Below are 20,098 nucleotides of genomic sequence, written 5' to 3' on the forward strand. Positions count from 1 at the left end.
ACAGATGAGCAAACTGAGGCACAGAGTGATTAAATGACCTCTGATCAGTCTCTCTCCTACCACATCAAACCCACAGACCTTTCCCTGTGCCGTGCCTCTCGTACCTATGGCAGGGTCTGTCATCAGAGATGCCATATACTCATTTAGGTTCTTACCGGACAACTGCTGTACCCTCCTAACTGCTCTATTTCAACTATCCTTCTCCAACATCAGCAGGATCAAATACTTAAAAATTTTATTTTGTAGCAGATAAATCCTCAATGGAGTCCATTGAATTACAGTCAAATTCTTCAAAGCAGTTTTCAAAGTCGCCTACAAGATGGTTCCAGTTTTTCTTTCTCATCTTATCCTTATTTAATATCTAACACTTATCAATAACTAGAGCCACTGTGTTAGTTCAGGTCTCCTGGAAAGCAGACACTACCATGGGATTAGATATGCAAGAGGTTTCTTGGAGAAGGGAGCAGGAGTGGACCGAGAAAACGTGTAGACTAAGATGTAGGTCCAACCCTGTGGAGCAGAGGAGGGAGGAAGGGGGACAGGGTGGGAAGCGTCTCAGAATGCAGCACAGTTCCAAGAAAGGTCTAGCTGTGCAAGTGGAGAGTTCTTGAGCCAAAGCTGGTCAAGGGAGGCTCCCCTGTCTTGCTGGAATGGACATGCCTTAGCACCTTCACTGTGCACAATCACTGGCTGGGAGCAGGGGAAGCGTGGCTGTGGTGCCAAAGCATGGTGGGTCCGGAAGGGTTGCTGCTGGGGACCTCAGTCAGTTTTGCTCCCGACAGCAGGAAAGCAGAGTGGTACACTTTCACAGCCACTGTACAATTTACCATTTAACTGGGATATCTCTTTTTCAAGATTCATCTATTTATTTGAGAGGAGAGAGAGAGAGAGAGAAAGAGAGCCCATGCGGGGGCAGGGGCTGGGGCAGAGAGAGAAGGAGAATCTCAAGCAGACTCCCAGCCTGACGCGGGGCTCGATCGCACGACCCTGAGATCAAGACCTGAGTTGAAATCAAGAGCCTGATGCCTAACCAACTGAGCCACCCACGCGCCCCTAACTAGGATACCTTTAAGAGTGGCAGCAGATGCCATTAATAATTAGACTGGACAACAGGTGAAACCAGGGATGATCCTAGGCAAACTGGAATTTACGGTCACCCTACAATAACTTACGCATCGAAGAGCCTACTGAATGTTCATCAGCACAGATCATTCCACTTTTGGGCATTCTTTCAGCCTGGAACTGCTTTATAACCCAAACTGTGGCTACAGAAATCTTAGGCATCTCTTAAAACTGACCTCAAATGGTATCTTCTGGACGTCATCTTGTCCCTTTGGAATCACTTCATGTGTACCTTTCCTAAAATTTTGCTCCATTCTGGTTATGTACTTAAACTGCTTTGAATTTTCTCACTCCTGTCATCAAACAGCAAGGTCCCTAAGGGTAGGGACAGTGTTTTTCAGTTTTTTTCTCCCTTTCGTGACTAGCACAACGTCTTGCACATACAGTGGGCACCAAAAGAAGGTGTATTCTTAATTCTGCAGAGTGCTCTGACATGAGCTTTCTTAGAACTCTTCTGTTTTAAACAAATATATATGTCATCTTGTATTTCTTGAATGTCATTTTTTTCTGTCTTTATAGTTCAGAGAATTCAAGTATCAGCCAACCTTGGTGAATGAATTCCTTTATGACTTGCTAATTACTTTGTCCTTTTTTCTGCTCAAAGCCTACATTGAATTACTTCAACTTCACCTCAGAGGGACTAAAAAATTGCTGAATATACTTTGCACTTTAAACAATAAAGTTACTAATGGCATTTTAGCAAGAACACCCATTATTTTCTTTGCAGCAATACATCAGCATTTTATCTGTTATAAATTGCTTGGTCAGCATCAAATGGCTTCAGAATAAATCTCTTTCTCCTTTCCATCTCTGCTGTCTATGATAAAGAAAGGAGGCAGAAGGTAATTCTGTGTTCTGCATTCCCAGGCATATATTTTCATGCTGTAGGACTCTGTAATTTATTTCTAGTGATAAACCTCTTGTAGTCCTATGCTGGATGATGCTTGCAAATGTCCAAATACACATACTCTTCTACATTAATGCCAAAATGAAGGGGCTTCCAGGTGAAGGGCTTAGGGACCACACATAGTAGAATTTTGATGCCTATTACAGATTTTAGTAACAGGGCAGCTGTAAAAATAAACAGCAGTGTTCTAACAATTAGACTATTTTTTTCAACCCCGCCTCCAGATACGGTTATAAATACCATAGAGACATTAGATGGGACACAGAATTATCTCTTTAAGATTAGGCTATTCTATCTTCACATTTCGTTCTTTTTTTTTTTGCCATAAAGGAAGAAATTTTTATTTATTTTTATAATTTTTTTACTATGTTATGTTAGTCACCATACATTACACCATTAGTTTTTGATGTAGTGTTCCATGATTCATTGTTTGTGTATAACATCCAGTGCTCCATGCAGAACGTGCCCTCCTTAATACTCCTTAACACCATCACTGGGCTAACCCATCGCCTCACCCCACTCCCTTCTGTAACCCTCAGTTTGATTCCTGGAGTCCATAGTCTCTCATGGTTCATCTTCACATTTCTAAGAAACCTACCTAGTAAGTTCTACTTTTTAAAAATCCCTTGCATTGACATTTTCTCAACTCTATGATGTATCCATTTTTGTACTTCTGAACACAGCACAATATCAAAGTAGGTGCCTAATAAATATTTAAGTGACTGAGTTAATAGATGAATGCTTTTCATTTAGTCTGCTGAATATTAGTTAACAGTATTATTCACTCATCAAAACTAAATACTACTATGTCATCTACAGTTATTATAAGCTGGTCCCTCTTCTCTATTTTAAATTATACTGATATTTGAGAGTTATGCTTACTGTCAGTTACAGTACTCACATTTCAAATATATGGAGGACTTTATGAATATTATTATGAATAATGGTGATTAGTTGCTTTTAATATCCTAGGCAGTGTGAGAAAAAATAGACTTAAGCTAGAGCATGAGAGATTTAAGTTAGATAAGAGTGTTCTGGCATCAAATCTAATTAAACACTAGAGTGGATTAATGAAGGAAGTCATGAAATCTTCCTTCTTAGAAGTCTTTAAAAATAAGATGGAACCTCATCAATACATACATCATTAAGTATGCCCCCATATAAAGATGGAGGAATTGGTTTCAATATTCTCTGAATGACAGGTATACTTATTACAGGTATATATAAAATAATTTTCTGGAGCATGGACATTCACATAAAATACTGGTATCAATTCATAATCAAAGACATGAATCATGTGCCAAAGAAGTGACTTCTGGTTCTAGTCTCCCATTCCTCATGTGACTTTGGGGCAAGCCATTTTACCTCTAAGGTAAAGATTCTTTTTCAATTAAATAGGAATAATCCTAATTCTAAGTATCTACTCTTCAAAATAAACTATGTGACATCTTGTTGGGTGAGTTACACCCAAATAAATAAGCAGTAGGGATACAATTCCTACAATTTAAGGTTATTTCAATACTACATCCTCATTTTATTGTCCTGAAGCAAATTATACTAAGTATACAAAGAACAATATTTATCATACTGGTAACTATTAGAAAAGAAATACTAACAGAGAAATTTTAGATTGTGGCAATTAAGTGAAAAGCAACCTGACACAGGATTTATCTTTAAAATCCATGTGCTTTAATGTATTTATACCAATCTCTTTCCATGTTGATATTCTTATTGTGGAACTTTATCATTATACCACACATAAATCTATCATTTCTTTAAAAAAAACTTTTTTAAAGATGTATTTATTTATATATTTAGAGAGAGAGAGCCTGCACCAGCTGGGGGCAGAGGAAGAGGGAGAGAGGAAGACACCCCACTGAGCGCGGAGCCCCATGCGGGGCTCAATCTCATGACCCCAAGATCATGACCTGAGATGAAACCAAGAGTCAGACGCTCAACTGCCTGAGCCCCCCAGGCACCCCTGAATCTATCATTTCAAAATTCCCAGGCATTGAGCAAATGAAAACGAACACTCCCTTCATGTTATGGAATTTAGAGAAAATAATGCTTTCTTAACCACTGGCGTATATTTTCCTCCTCAAGGCTGACAACTTTTGAAAAAATCACGGTGCAGACTATGCAGTTTATGCTTAAAGTGTCGTAACTGCTTTTGTGTTAGGATTCATATTACAAGAAAATTCACATATACTGCCTTTTTTACTGCTTGGATATTGATCTATTTTGATTGTGGCCACTGGATGCTATACAGCCTAGAAAGAACATATAATTCCATTCTCCGTCTCTTAAAATAAGAGACTTTGGGCTACAACATGTTTTTCCCAACAGCCCACCTCCTCACTCAGAGATGCCAATACCAAAGCAGTAGTTCAGGTGGGAGTGCGGGAGGAAATCACCAGAGCTATTTGCAGCGTACAATCACAGGTTCCAGTGGAAGAAATGTGTTACAAGTTGGGAGAATGTGAGTTATAAAGCGTACAGGGGAGGAGTAACAGTGAAATGAATAAAATAAACTCATGGGGGACAATTAAATAAGGATAAAGGGTATAGAAGTGGAAGAGCCCAACCACATCAAAAGATCAACTTTTAGGAGAAGGGCAGTGAATCATGTCGTGAAGAACATCAGAAGTAGAAGCCATGCTGAAGGCCATTTGGAGACTAATCTCCCTTTACAAATGAGGAAATGGGCCTAATGAGAGTATGTGACTTTCTCAGGGTCACCCTACCCTAGGAAGTGACAAGTGCAATGCACAATTCAGAATAATGAGTGGCCGGTTCAGAGCCTGAAGATCTTGCAGGGAGCCAGGGTAGCTCTGCAGGACCTTCTCTCCAAGTGTCCTAGCCTTGTTCCTTGGGATCACCACACTTTGAATCTAGTGAGTGATGGGGAATGATAGGTGAAGAACAAAAGGACATCTGTCAATGCTTGGAATGTATTCATTCTGATGGCCCTAGCTCCAGACTACCTTTTGAATAGCATAATCCTAGTCAGTTCTGGACAGGAGGCAAAACAAGGGTTATTTTGACATGGTTCTGCCCATGGAGAGAGACCCACTGAGAGCCTTTAGTTTATAGGCTCAGACAATGGGAAAAGCCATGCTGGCTCCTCCCAAGGCTCAGCTACTTCAGGGAGAAAACAAAGGCAGCATGCAGAAAAGGGGAGGACAGATGAGCCAGAGAGGAAAAGGGTACATACAAAACCCCAGAACTTGCAAGAAGCTCATCTATGCCTCAGGCACACAGCAGACATAGGGAAAGGGGGCACTGGCAAGGAGATCATACTACAAGGCTGTTCTGAGAAGGGTTGTCTGTGATCTGTAATTTATATGGATATAATAAACTCCATGCCTAAGATACAAAAGCCCCAAACAACCACTACCAAAACACAAAACACGTGTTTAAAGGGGAAAATTACCCACAACGTTAGGTTTTTCCACATGGCTGGACCAGGAGGGTTGCAAAATACATCATTGTTATGGGCTGGAAAGCCAACTAGGGGAGCCCTCTTAGGACTTTTAAAGGGAAACCTTCTGGATGAACCTCTTGGTCTTAGAAGAAAGACAGTTATATTTAACTATAAACACATGGCAGTAGGTGTCAGAAACATGCTCCATTTGAAGACTATATAAAATAAATATTATTTTTGGAAAAGGAAACTAAACCAAGAATAGATAACCTGAGAATGCCAGACGGGCCTAGTGCACCTTGCCATGTTTTCTCAAGCATTTCGCACTTAGATTTAGCCTTCAGCTGAACTGCACTCACTTCAGCAATCTTTAATTTATGCAGATGATTCATTTGCAATATGAAATCATTACAACCCTGCAACAACAACAGACTAGAAACACAGGAGGCCTGCTCTGACCACCTAATTTAAAACTGCAACCTCTCCCCCCTCCCCAAACTGACATTCCTCTTATCTTGCTCTACTTTTTTCTTCTTTTTAAAGCAGTTTTCATCTTCTAACATACGATAACTTGCCTATTTGTTTAGTGCTTATTTTCTGTTCTCCCCCAATAGGATATAAGCTCCAAGAGGACAGGAATTTCTGTATGTTTTGTTCACAGATGTATCCCATGCACCTAGAACAATGTGTGGCACACACTGGGTGTGCAAAAATGCTGGCTGATGAATCAGAACAAGACATGGATGAGCTGTCAATACTGGATAAAGCCCCTTTCTCAGGTAACAATGAAGTGCCTCATTGGTAACAATAAAGAGTATATATTTTCCAGTAGAAATCACCAAAGTTAAAAATAAATCAAATTCAGTGGGCCAGTTCTGCTATCAGAAGAAGGAGGTGATTCTCTCTAAAGGTTCCGGGGAAGTGATCCCAGCATATGTGGGTCCAAGTTGATGACCTGTTCCTGCATATCTTTGGGTGTAAGGAGGGAAACTTAGCTAAGTACTGAGCGGTGGGAAAAGACACCCCACAAGAGTTTGTCTTTGGTAACTTTATAATATTAATACTTTTGTGTGGCACTTCCCTGGGCATAAGAAATGCTTTCACAGTATCTCACTCTACCTTAAAGCAGGTAGGATTATTTTCTGAACCTTGGAGAGTGTGTTACCTGCCCAGGGTGGTAGGCCAAAGCAGATCATTCCTAGCTTGGTTTAAGAAAGCAAGTACAAATTCAGTATTTTTTTTCACACGGCATGGCTAAAATTATTACTCTCAAAGATTGCTTAACTAGCTGCCTACCTCCTGTGGTTTATTACCAGGAGAGAGTTTTAGAGAAAGGAGTGATTGCCTGGTCTTCACGGCCAAAGGGCCGGGAGATCAAGTAAATAATGAGAGGGAACTCTGAAGTTTCTGCTACCAAAAAAGTAGGCACTTCAGATGATATTTATTTAAGACCCTGCATTTCTTAGTTATGGTGGAGGTCTATGAAAAACAAAGGCAGCAGACACGGAGCCTAGATTTATAGGGATCATTCAAGTTCTGCCTGAGCAAAAAAAAAAAAAAATGCTAAGAAACAAACAAAACTCCCCTCTTACATAGAAACTATTCCATAACAATGGAGGAGGGATCCAGAACACAACTCACCAAAATGCAGAAAAGACATAGAACGCATGGAGTGGGCAGGTCTTGAGAATTTTATCCCCACACAAGGAGAAATTGTGCAGTATCCAGACAGAAGAGATGGTATATGGTAGCTGTGGAGCATTAGCAACCAAAGGGGATGAATCAGCTCAGCGTCTGAAAACACCTACAGGTTCTGTCAAACCTGCCCGCAGTCTTCAAGAGCTTCAAGGCTCACAAACAGGAAATTGCTGGGTATGACTTAATCTGACTCTCAACCTCCTCAGAGAAGAGTTTGCCCCAAAAAGTTATGCACAAAGTATGGAGCCAAAAGGTGAGGGGTGAAGAAGAATGTGAGTTCAAGTTCAGAGTATGGGCATTTAGTAGAAGGAAACAATTTTTGGGGAGCTTGGGTGGCTCAGTCGGTTAAGCGCCTGCCTTTGGCTCAGGTCATGATCTCAGGGTCCTGGGATAGAGTCTCGCATTGGGCTCCCTGCTCAGTGCGAGTCTGCTTCTCCCTCTCCCTCTGCCTCTCCCCCCAGCTTGTGCGTGCTCCCTCTTTCAAATAAATAAAATCTTTTTTTTTTTTTTTTAAAAAGAAGGAAACAATTTTCAAAATATATAGGAGTTACTTTGGATTTCAGCACCGGGTTCAGTACTGGTCAACATCTTTACTAGTAGCCCAACGCTTTATAGAAATGGAGAGAGAAAACCGAATTACAAAGGGACTTGTGAAGATGTGAGATTAAGTCGTTCATTGATTCATGTGTTCATTCATTCATGACATTCTGTTTCAGGATATTTTCAGGAACAGAAGACTGAATTGACCTAAACAAATAAGAGAGTTTATTATCTCACACAACAGAGTTGCCTGGAGGTAGGACTGTCCCAGGACCAGTTTATTTACAGCACCTCAGCAACATCATTAGGAACCCAACTTCTTGCCATCTTTCTGTCTATTTTGATTTGCCTAGACTAAGCAAAAATTCACCCCCTGGATCAAGAACTGGGGTTGAGACTTGGGCCAGGTGGGCCCCAGAGATAACTGTAGATGGTTGCTCAACAATATTCACTGAGCACCTCGGATGTGTCCTTTCCTGTACTGGTCACTGGAAACATGGAAAAAAGGAACCACCTGCCCATGGGAGTTTAGAGATTAATAGGTGAGACAGGCATTAATGAAATAACCATAAAAATAACAAGAAAAGAGACTGCCGTAAGTGCTATGCTGAAAAGGTATGTGGTGCCCTAAAAGCAGAACAGGGGGATTTGGGTTAATGAGGGGGAGAGGAGGAGGCCCTGAAGAAGGGACCCTGGAGCTGCTGGGATTGGGGGATGGAGAAACACTGCAGACCGAGGGAGCAAAGGGAGTGGCCAAGGGGAAGGAAGGCATATGGCACATCCAAAAACCATCCCCAGATGGAGGACACACAGGGAGGGTAAGCGAGGAGCAAAAGGAAGCTCAGAAGGTTCACAGGAGCCAGACTCTATGAGTTATATACAATGGAAGAAAATATTAACAAATGCATATTTTTAAACTTTTAAAATCTTAGACCTTTTTGCTCACATTGAGTTTGACACAAAACAGGGCTCTCAAATGTCCTAGTGCACAGATGCTCTGAGAATGTCAAATGGCCATTCCCTGTCCTTTCAAAATGAATACTTCTGGTCACTTCAGGTAAGAGTATACCACAAGAAGAAAGCTGGGTGTGGGGCTGGGGAGGCAAGGCACGGGTAGACTTGGAACCTGGGTTGAAAGATGAAACCTCACAGTTGTAACTGATTGGGAAAGGAAGGAATTCATGAAAGAGGTGGGGCTAGGAAAAGGATGTAGAGAGAGGCTGTGACTCTGAGACAGGGTTGAATGGGATCAGGGACCTGGACAGGGGTTCCTGGTATATGGTGACAAGATAGGGTGCTTGAGCTAGGGGGTGCAGGGAGACCCAGAAGCACAGTGAATAGAGAGACCCCTCTGGAGGGGCAATCTTATCCCGGCCCCGGCCTCACACCTTTGGGGAGGTAACAAGAGTGAGACTGCAAAATTCAGTCCACTTCTGTGCTTTTTGGGGTGTGGCTTGCTTACTTACCAAGAGATTACACAGAAATTACTCAAGGTAAAGTGCCACAGAGTCCTCTCTCAGCAAATGAAAATACATTTGAGGAATAAACAACACTACCACTTCCTTATGGGGCCAAAAAATATTACCTCCTTCTCCAGTTTCTTATCACTATAAATGAACTCATAATCTCTCAATAGCTGAGTATAAATGGTCTAATTAACCATCTTTTGCCCTTCAAATACTTAAGAATTTCCATGGTGACTAACCATGCATTTCTTCTACCACATGGATGAGCATCTAACTAAAAGGATTCTCATCCTCCAAAGCAGACATTTAAAGTGTGACAAAGTCATCTTAGAGAAACTTGGCCCTTTGGAAATGAGATAACTAATTACCCAGTGAAAAGGCAGTCTTTTTCCACTGAGAAATCAGCTACGTGGTCTAGCAGAATGAAAGGCATGGACCATGGCAAATCAGGTTCGCAAAAACAGTAAACAAAACAAGCCACAGAACAATTAACACATGTGGAAAAAGCAAAACGGCACCAGCCACACAGCTGATTTGATTTTAAGAAAACTGAATCTGTGTTTCAGAAAGAAAAAAAAAGAGTGAAAATACACAAAAGAAACAAAACACCCTAAAAGCACAGACAACTAAAAGCCAAGTAAAACTCATACACACAGACCTCACAGACTCCACAAATTACTTTGAATTATCTACAAGCTTAGGAAATGGCCCTTATACATGTATTTTATCATTCAGGAATAGAGCCCATGTCTCTTCCAGAATCCCACCGCTAACAAACACAAAGCAGTGAACCATGGAGACGGTCTTCCTTTCAAAATAGGGACATAACCTATTTTCTCTACATCAGATGTAGCTGTAACTGAGAACCTATACATACTGTAATAACACAGAGAAAAGGAAATGGATGGTGAAAGCAAACTGAATTCAGTGAGCTAGCAACATTGTAACGTACATTGCTGGGAAGGGGACAGAGATGGAGACAGACCGAACACACACGCTGGCTACTTTGTTCCTTTTTAGTTTTATCAAATTACATTATATATTGTGACTTTCGCCCTAAGAAGCATGAAAAATTGACAATAAAACGTTATCCTAATGGAAACGGTGGGTCTTTGGTTAAGTGTCTGGCACAAAAAGAATTTTTTTCGACAAGCCTTCAAACAAAAGTGTATGTGCTCTTGACATCTGCAGATGAGCTAGTTTCCTCTTCTTCAAAACTCAAAGCTTCTCTAAATTAAACAGAAGCTTGTTTTTGGTATCTGTAAAATGTATGTGGATAAAATTCAAAGTTTTAGAAAGGGAGTTGCCATAGAAACACACAACTCCCTAAAAGAGCAGTCCGTCGCCTCTTCAGGGAGCCCGTCATCACAGATATTTATTCAGTGCTACACACAATGCATAAAGAGCAGTCGGAATACACACACTGGACAAATACACAAATTAAATAAGTCAAGCACTTTTAAGTGAGGGATGATGAGCCCATTTGTATGTGTGTGGTGGTGGGGGGAGGTATCATGTGAGCTGAACCCTGTGGTACAGCTGAAACGCAGCCATCATAAAAAGATTCATTTAAAACACAATTCTGCAACAATCTGGGCATTGCACCCAGTTATCATTATGGACTGTTTTCTGTGAATTCTTTTAAGATGTGGATGTAAGAACTAGAAGCAGCACTTACAAAAAAAGCTTTATTTTTACTAGCAGAGTAGACTCAAGCTAAAAATAAATTCAATGGGAATTTTATACTGCAGACTTTTAAAAAACATAGTGTCAGTATACCTAGACAAACATCATCTCTTTATTCGAAGCTTCTGTGCAGCATTCCAAAAAGACCACCTGATTTCCAGCCAGATTACAGTTCTTCAGACTTGGTCTCTCTTGAGACAAAGGAAGCTCACGGAGGTAACATCTAAGTTGGAGTCTTGAATCAAACAACTTATTGGTCCTTAAAGGATTTCTGTTCTCAGGAGTTCATTTCACCAGAAGAGGACAAATTATCACATAGCCCTTTGACAATGGGATGGTCCTAACTGGGAAGAAACAAAATAAATATCTTTGAGGGGCTGTGTCCCCAAAAAACCTACAATGAAAGTTTGGAACATGATTTGTATGAAAATGTGAACTTTTCTGCAGCTGTATTCATCTGTGATCAGTACTAATGATTTGCAAATCATATCAATGCCCTAATAATAAATTTCTAAGGAAACACACGGATTCCATAAATGTTAAATATTTAATCCTTGGTAGGTAAATTATAGCTACTGTTAATCAAAACTTACAAATGGAAAGACTGATACCATCACTCATGATTTGCCCCAAATCGCAAATGACCAACTTCTGAATTTATTTTCAGTAAATACAAACAATAAAGTACACATGTGCTCATTTACAAAGCATCATGATTAGCACAGTTATCCAAGTGATTAAAAAGTCAACTGAGGGCTGACTCAAAAACCAATCAAGTTAAATCTCGGTAACATTGGCATTATTCTAAAAAAAAAAAAAAAAGATCAGAATGATTAAAATCTCACCCTTCAATTGCTAGAAGCAACAGATGAAAATCCACTAATGGTTAGTGGACCAGAGTGCCAACCATTCATGGATCACTCTGAAACCATTTGAAGGCATTGTGCAACTAGGCAATGGTAACAATTAGCATCTGGGTGGTGGTTACAGGTCTGAAAATGTGTACTGGAAGAAGTGAAGCATCTGGCCAAATAAATTTACTCACCTGGACTTCATAGTATGAGTACTCTGACTTCTACTCACCCTTTAAGATTCAGAACAACCAGGAGCTCCTTAGGGAAGCTTCTCTGAGCCTGGGGCTCAGCTCAGGGACACTGCTCCAAAAGATTTCCTGAATCCCTACTACAGCACTGTCTCATTAATTTTCAGACACTGGCTTTCTCAAAAGTTTCCTGATTCCATCACAGACTTCTTAAGGGTAGTGAACATATCGGTCTTGCTCACCTCAGGAACCCAGAACTGGTGAAAGTCAATAAATGTTTGCTGAATGAATGAATGAGTGTAGTGTGGATTTATTTAAGTTACTGATGCTCTTATCGATCAGAATTTTTATTAATTTGGTGAAGATCTGATAAAAATGGTGTGGGTGAAAGGATATAATATTCCTCGTTATCTCAAAAAATTCAGAGACCAGAGATCTGTTAATATGGATTTTCATTTCCTTAGGATAAGAAAGCAAAGAATGATCATAGTATGCTGTACTTAGAACCTGGATGGTTAAGGACCTATCCACACATCATTGAAGCTGCCCATTCTTTTATTTTGAAGCAAAACTGCTCTGGGCTTGACAGATGGTTACATAACCACAGTATACTTTTTGGCACATTTCTTAAATCTGTAAACATGTCCAGTGCTCTGAAAGCAGAAACTGTAGTTGTTTTTTTAAATAAAAAATAATAGGGGTGCCTGGGTGGCTCAGTCGGTTAAGCGTCTGTCTTTGGCTCAGGTCATGATCGGAGAGTCCTGCGATGGAGGCCAGTGTTGGGCTCCCTGCTCAGCGGGGAGTCTGCTTCTTCCTCTCCCTTTGCCCCTCCCCCTGGCTCCTGCTCCCTCCCTCTCCTTCTCTCTCTCAAACAAATAAATAAAATCATTAAACAATAACAAAAAGAATGAAAGATCACCATGTTGGTTAAATAAAAATTACTGATATGGCCTCCAAATTCTAAGTTCCTGAGAAGCTTATTTTTCTTAAGTACGCCAGTCACAAATAAAGGCAGAAAGTCGCCTCTCTCTTAATGTAATCAACTTCTCTAAAGATGACATACATACACACCAGGCTTTGGGAGAATTCTCTAGGGGGGATTTAAAAGGAAGTATCTGGTGGAAGCAGAGGGTCACATGGAGACTTCCAACAGATATTCTCCATCTACAAAAGAAGGGAAGGGCCTCCATGCTGCAACTGTTTGATAAACATATCACAGCGGCCTTTTCATTTCTTCTGATATAAGTGAAAATGGCTTTTTAGTGCTGTATGTTGAAAGCAACAGGTAAAGGCAATGAAGCAATAAGTATTTACAATACAGATTTAATATTTCTATACCAAAATTTCTGAGATTTTCTGCCTTAAGCAGGATTATCCTGCTTAACATCTTGTCTCACTAATTTTTACTTCAATTTTGAAAAGAGTTAAGTGTGAATGCCTAGAAGAATCCATTCACCTTTTCAGAATCAGCTAAGCACCAATTTTTCAAACAGCTTTAATCTGGAGTCCTGTTTTAATAAGACTGTTTATAAAATTGAGGGGTGCCTGGGTGGCTCAGTCGGTTAAGTGTCTGCCTTCAGCTCAGGTCATGGTCTCGGGGTCCTGGGATTGAGCTCCTCATCAGGCTCTCTTCTTGGCGAGGACTCTGCTTCTCCCTCTCCCTCTATGCACTCTCTCTCAAATAAATAAATAATCTTAAAAAATTATAAAATTGAGTTGTTTAAAAATTTTATAAATTAAGATCAAAGGTATCTACATTTTTTAAAAAAGTAATACCCTCACACACAAAAAGTAATACATATTACCTAATATAATACACATTACATAATTACATGTGAAATTACAAAAAATCTTAGCCATTCATGATAACTCAGGAATGAGCCTTTCCATACAGCTTCATTTCTCAGAGAGCTGAGGGGCTCCAGAGTTTTCTTAAAATAGAAACATTTCCAAAACGTACCATGTATCTTTGAGTCTCCATGATCAGAACATAAGCACATAATATACCTTTTTTCCCCGATAACTTATATTTGAAAATACCAGCTCATACGTATAAATTGAATGTAGTTCAAAATGTGATACATACGTGGTCACAGATGAAAATACATGTGTTGAGGACCATGTAACAGGAAGGATCCCATTTGACCCCCAAATCTGTCCTCTCAAAAAAATATTTTTAAAGATTTTATTTATTTGAGAGAGAGAGAGAGCATAAGCAGGGGGAGCTGCAGGCAGAGGGAGAAGCAGGCTTCCCACTGAGCAGGGAGCCCGATGTGGGACTCAGATCCCAGGACTCAGGGATCATGACCTGAGCCGAAGGCAGATGCTTAACCGACTGAGCCACCCCAGGCGTCTCCTCTCAAAAATATTCTGATATCAACTTCTATTTTGATCATTTGCCTCTCTTTACAGAGGCAGGGTGAAAGCTACGCAGTGTAGGATGACTTTCTGGAGGAGTACAGTGTTGTTTTGAAAAACTAGTTAGGAACGAAAGGCTACATAAGTTTCCTGACAAATGGTTTTTCTGTTCTCTAAGTGGGTATCTGCTTCGATGTTGCTATCAGCTACCTATGACTTTAGCTGGAGCTTCAGCCTGTAGAGGCTCCCACGATCTCTGGGCCAGTATGGACTTCCCCAGCTTTCTCACTGGCACTAAGTTTATTCAATGGTTCGGGGAGAGGAACACCTTTGACAGGTTCACAGGTGTGGGAGTTCTCCAATGCTTCACTTCTTTTTGCTGAGGTATTCTTACAAACTGTTCATAGAATGAAATTAGTGCAATCTCTTTGAATCTCTTTGAAAGGACAATTTGGTGCACTCTCTCTGGATATCTTTGACCCAGCAAATTGCTTTCTAGGAATCTAGCCTAAGGAAATCATTGGCTATGTAAATGAAGGTGTGCAAAGAGGTTGACAGTACTACTGATTATGAAAATAAAGTTTTGCTAAACTTCTAGCAATCTAGGGGATTGGTTAATAACATGATAGAGTCAAACAACAGGAAACTATTCTGCCACTAAAAACTTAAAATAATGATGTAGATCTATGTTAATTAAAACACAAAGATTGGGGCACCTGGGTGGCTCAGTTGGTTAAGCATCTGCCTTCAACTTAAGTCATGATCCCAGGGTCCTGGGATCAAGCCCCGCACTGGGCTCCCCATTCAGTGGGAAGCCTGCTTCTCCCTCTCCCTCTGCCTGATGCTCCTCCTGCTTGTGTGCTCTCTGTCAAATAAACAAACAAACAAATAAATAAATAAAACACAAAGATTTCCACCATATATTGTTAAGTGAAAAATAAAAGGTTCTCAAAATACATATGGTATACATAGAAAAAATTCTGGAAGGATGTATGTTAGAGGTTCCCAAACAATTCTGGAAGCTATTACAGTCTCAATAATTTTTTTGACAGTGCCTCCAGGCCAAAACAAATATCTAACAGTGCTGTCTGTTAACTAGTTAGGTCCAAACAACTTAAGTATTTATGTCTCAGTGACTTAGTAGCAATTTGAAAAAAAACACACGCACATAAATTAGAAGAAAAGTACTATTTTTTTCCTTCTTAAATAACTCCTAATAACTTATTAATAGAATGTGCGCACCTGTTGGGCAATGCATAACTTCAGATCTTGGAATCAGATTGAACACAATTTCCCTCGTTTCCTGTTTCATGTTGGTTTTCACACTGTACTCACTTTTGATCATTAAAAATGTAGCAACCATTGAAAACCCACTTTTGCAAAGATGTGATGTCATCAAAAGGAATGTAGTATGATCTTAATGTTGAAACTGTGAATTACCTCCAGTGGTGTTGGACAGATGTGTTTCCCTTGATGGAAAATAACCTGTAGCAATCTCATGAATTTGCTGTGGTGCCCCAGAGCACCCTGGCACACAGCTTGGGAACTGCAGATATATAACATTATTAACAGCTGCTTCCTCTCAGGTTACGGGTGATTCTTTTTAAAAAAAAGATTTTCTGAACCTTTTCCCAATAAACATCTGTTATTTTTTACAGTGAGAAAAATCATTAAAATGATTTACATATTTTTAGAAGTTTTTTTCCCCTTTGGTTTAAACACCAAACATTTATCTCTTACTATTCTGGAGGCTGAGAATTCCAAAATCAATGCCCCAGCTGATTAGGTATCTGGTGAGGAGCCCTTCCTGGTTCATATATGGCTGTCTCTCCTCACTGTGAAAAGTTTTTTGTCCTAAAGAAAGATGTATATTCTGTTCTCCTCAATTTTTTACTTTTAGAAAAGTCTAGGCATAAACAACATTGGAAATTCAAAGTCTTGATTGGTGTCCATTAAATGGATGAATGGATGAAGAAGATATGATATATATATGTGTGTATATATATATATATATATACATATATAATGGAATATTATTCAGCCATAAAAAGAAGGAAATCTTGCCATTTGAGACAACATGGATAGATATTGAAGGCTTTATGCTAAGTGAAATAAGTCAAAGACAAATACTATATGATTTCATTTATATGTGGAATCTAAAAAAACAAAACAAATGAATAAACAAAATAAAACTCATAGATACAGAGAACAGACTGGTAGTTATCAGAGGGAAGAGATTGGGGGGTAGGTGAAATGGGTGAAGGGGGTCAGTTACATGGTAACAAATGGTGACTAGACTTATCGTGGTGACCACTTTGTAGTGTATGCAAAAATTGAATTATTATGTTGTACATTTAAAACTAATATGCTATATACCAATTTTACCTCAATAAAAAAACCCTACACAGTATGTATAACAAGACCTTAAAAAAAAAGGAAAACCCTGGCTGACACCTTAATGACAGAAAACTCACTCCTGAATAACCTTCTGCAATAACTCTTACTATTCTGAACCCTCCCCTGATACTTACACAGATAGGATCGATGAAGTCACTGATGTGAGGACACTGACCTAGACATTCACCCTACATCCTGCAGGTAGTTACTACAATTGTTTAACAATAGACTCTCTGTCCCTCAGCTGATGTGCCTATAACAGAGCATGGTCATGCCCTTGAGGGAACAGAGCTGCAAATGGTCCTTTGCTCCTGGTCTACAGAGCTTCAGTCTCTGGAATAATGGGGCTCCTTTTAAAATAGTGCCTGCTGCTATTTACCCCGGCATCCACTGCCACTGTCTTTAAAGGTCTCTACTACTCTCTGTTCCCTTCTGGTTACTTCTGCCCTGTTTGTCAGTTTTTGCACTAAAGAAATGAACGGCCTTTTGTAACTTCACCAATTGGTACTTTCAGAATCAACTGAGTAGTATAACAGATATTTAGCTTCCTTTGTAATTAGTTGTTGGTGAGTGTTTTGTTTGTTTTATCCCTTATGGGGGTTGGTGGGGACAAAGGAAAATTTTCCAGTTTAAAGCTGTTTTTAAAACAGAAGGATTTTTAAGTTTTGGTGTTGAAGTTTTATTGTAGTCAATATTTTATTTTTTTTATTACGTTATGTTAATCACCATACATTACATCATTAGTTTTTGATGTAGTGTTCCATGATTCATTGTTTGCGTATAACACCCAGTGCTCCATTCAGTATGTGCCCTCTTTAATTCCCAACACCAGGGTTAACCCATCCCCCCACCCCCTCCCCTCTAGAACCCTCAGTTTGTTTCTCAGAGTCCATCGTCTCTCATGGTTCGTCTCCCCCTCCGATTTCCCCCCCTTTATTCTTCCCCTCCTGCTATAGCAAGATAGTAGTCAATATTTTCTAATCATTTATTTTCTTACTACAGTCCCTAAGGAATTATTTAAAAAAATTATTTTTCTTTTTTTTTTAAGATTTTATTTATTTATTTGACAGAGAGAGAGAGACAGCGAGAGAAGGAACACAAGCAGGGAGAGTGGGTGAGGGAGAAGCAGGCTTCCTGCTGAGCAGGGAGCCTGATGCGGGGCTCCATCCCAGGACCCTGGGATCATGACCTGAACTGAAGGCAGATGCTTAACGACTGTGCCACCCAGGCACCTCAACAACTTATTTTTCTAATCTAGGAATGTCTATAAATGTATACATCAATTTCAACTTAACCTTTACAAATTTAAGTTAGCATTAACAATGCTGCAGGAGTAGAATGTTTAAAGTAACTTCTGCATGAACTTTAATTTGAATGGTCCTAATGGTCTTAAATACAGTCTTTCCAAAATGAAGAATAAGATCTTCCAATCCTCCTTTATCTGCCTAATTACTCCCTACAGCACTTATCACCTTTTAACATACCACATACTTTGCCTATGTATCTTGCTAATGGTCTCTTTCTCCTCCAACTAGAATGTAAGCCCAACAAGGGTAGAAATTTTTGTCTACTGATATATCCCCACCACCTAAAACAGCCTGGCAAAATGGAGGGGCTCAACAAGTACTTGCTGAAAAGTAAGTGAATGAATGGCTAATTCTTTTCTTTCTTTTAAAGATTTATTTATTTATTTTAGAGAGAGAGGGAGAGAGAGCATGAGCAGGAGGGGCAGAGGGAGAGGGAGAGAGAATCTCAATCACAGTTGGTGCTGAGTGGAGCCCAATGCAGGGCTCGATCTCACAACCCTGAGATAAGGAACTGAGTCCAAACCAGGAGTCGGGCACTTAAACGTCTGCACCACCCAGACACCCCATGAGTGACTAATTCTTAAAGACCTTTCATAATTCCATTTTAGATGGCCATAGATGAGAAAAATCTTTTTTTTAAACACATAGTTTTATTATACTTCTATCTGTATTACTTGTAACATACTCCTACTACAGTTATCAAAGATGAAGGTGACATGATAAATTTCTTCTTGCTTTGTTGCTGAGTCCAAAGCTGGTTTAAGTCTCTCTCTCTCTTTTTTTTTAAGATTTTATTTATTTATTTGACAGAGAGAGACACAGGGAGAAAGGGAACACAGCAGGGGGAGTGGGAGAGGGAGAAGCAGGATTCCCGCGGAGCAGGGAGCCCGATGCAGAGCTCCATCCCAGGACCCTGAGATCATGACCTGAGCCGAAGGCAGATGCTTAACGACTGAGCCACCCAGGCGCCCCTATTTTTTTTGATTATCTGGAAATCTACTATGTTCTTCCAAATTCTCTGACACTTGACGTAAACTTTCCACTGTGGATTTTCTAGATTCTCCTTCCGGAAAGTGGTCGCTTTTCTGTTCAGAGAGTTGTTGCTATTCTTTTCTTCGATCTCCTGTTGAGTTCGTAGGTGTTCAGGATGGTTTGATCCCTATCCAGCTGAATTCCTGGGACCAGACAAAATTTAGGTCTCCTACTCCTCTGCCATCTTGCTCCTCCCCCTGAGAAAAATCTTTTTTAAATGAACATTGTTTATACAAACCAACCACTTTTTTTTTTGTAGGTGAAAATCAAAGTCAAAAGTCAACCTTTGATTACAGTAAAATCCACAAATTACAAGGACTTAACCAACTTTTTTCTAAAGATTTTATTTATTTATTTATTTATTTATTTATTCATTTATTTATTTACTGGAGACAGAGAAAGCTGGGGGGGGGCAGTGGAAGAGGGACAAGCAGACTCCACGTTGCGTGTGGAGCCTGACATGGGCCTTGATCTCATGACTCTGAGGTCACGACCTGAGCCAAAACCAACAGTTAGATGCTCAAATGACTGAGCCACCCAGGCGCCCCAAGACCTAACCAATTTTTTATTGCTTCCCTGTGGGAAACATTTTAACTTTCAAGTAAAGAAAACTTCTGATTGTCAAAGTACAGCAAATCCATGTTAAAACACCTAAAAATGCTGAGGTGAGCATTAAAAACATTTTAAAAAGAGGGGCGCCTGGGTGGCTCAGTTGGTTAAGCCTGAGCCTTCAGCTCAGGTCATGATCCCGGAGTCCCGGGATCGAGTCCCGCATCGGGTTCCCGGCTCGGCGGGGAGTCTGCTTCTCCCTCTGACCCTCCCCCCTCTCATGCTGTTTCTCTCTCTCTCTCTGAAATAAATAAAATCTTAAAAAAAAAATTTTAAAAAGGTCATGGCTAGGGGCACCTCGGTGGCACAGTCAGTTAAGTGGCCAACTCTTGGTTTTAGCTCAGGTTGTGATCTCAGGGTCATGAGATCCAGCCCTGCGCCAGGCTCTGCACTCAGCATGGAATCTGCTTAAGACTCTCTCTTCCCTGTGCCCCTTGAAAAGAAATAAATAAATCTTTTTTAAAAAAAATCATGGTTAAACTTCGAGAAAGTAATAGTAATTGTTAAAGG

General features: G+C 40.0%; 1 protein-coding gene across 6 annotated transcripts in view; it reads right to left on the reverse strand.

Annotated features, from left to right (window-relative positions):
• The window catches only part of BACH2 (BTB domain and CNC homolog 2), a 361,400-nt gene that overhangs the window by 210,601 nt on the left and 130,701 nt on the right, over positions 1-20,098 (reverse strand). The window contains exon 1 of one of the 6 annotated variants that reach the window (XM_025862697.2): positions 7,095-7,250. The exons of the other annotated variants lie outside the window; for them this stretch is intronic. The gene's annotated coding sequence lies outside the window, so the exon portion shown is untranslated. Of the gene's footprint in view, positions 1-7,094; positions 7,251-20,098 lie in introns of those variants that run through there. 6 annotated transcript variants of the gene reach the window in all.

Source organism: Callorhinus ursinus, unplaced genomic scaffold (genome assembly GCF_003265705.2).
Source record: "Callorhinus ursinus isolate GAN/ISIS: 27379988/994484 unplaced genomic scaffold, GSC_fseal_2.0 scaffold6, whole genome shotgun sequence".
Classification (NCBI taxonomy): Eukaryota; Metazoa; Chordata; class Mammalia; order Carnivora; family Otariidae; genus Callorhinus; species Callorhinus ursinus.